The sequence below is a fragment of the Juglans regia genome, unplaced genomic scaffold (assembly GCF_001411555.2).
Source record: "Juglans regia cultivar Chandler unplaced genomic scaffold, Walnut 2.0 Scaffold_1489, whole genome shotgun sequence".
Classification (NCBI taxonomy): Eukaryota; Viridiplantae; Streptophyta; class Magnoliopsida; order Fagales; family Juglandaceae; genus Juglans; species Juglans regia.
In genome coordinates, this window is record NW_023345401.1 from 1 (window position 1) to 283 (window position 283).

Consider the following 283-nt stretch of genomic DNA (forward strand, 5'->3'; position numbering starts at 1 on the left):
GTCACCCATCCTAGTACTACTCTCGCCCAAGCACGCTTAACTGCGGAGTTCTGATGGGATCCGGTGCATTAGTGCTGGTATGATCGCACCCATCAAACTAATTACTTAAAATTCATGTAATCCTTGAGCGACATACTAGCGTCCTTACGATCCCAATCCAAACGGAGATCTGATCCAAACCCATGGCTACGCGATGGGCAGGGCGAGATTTTCCCAAAAATCCACTCCCGAGTGGTCCTTCTTGTCAATTTATCTCGCAAGGCGGAAAAAACAAAAACGAGGG

The 283-nt window shown here is 48.1% G+C and overlaps 1 pseudogene; it reads right to left on the bottom strand.

The window, feature by feature from the left end:
* Window positions 1-91, bottom strand: LOC118345126 (annotated as a pseudogene; the record flags this gene model as incomplete).
* Window positions 92-283: the final 192 nt, after the last annotated feature.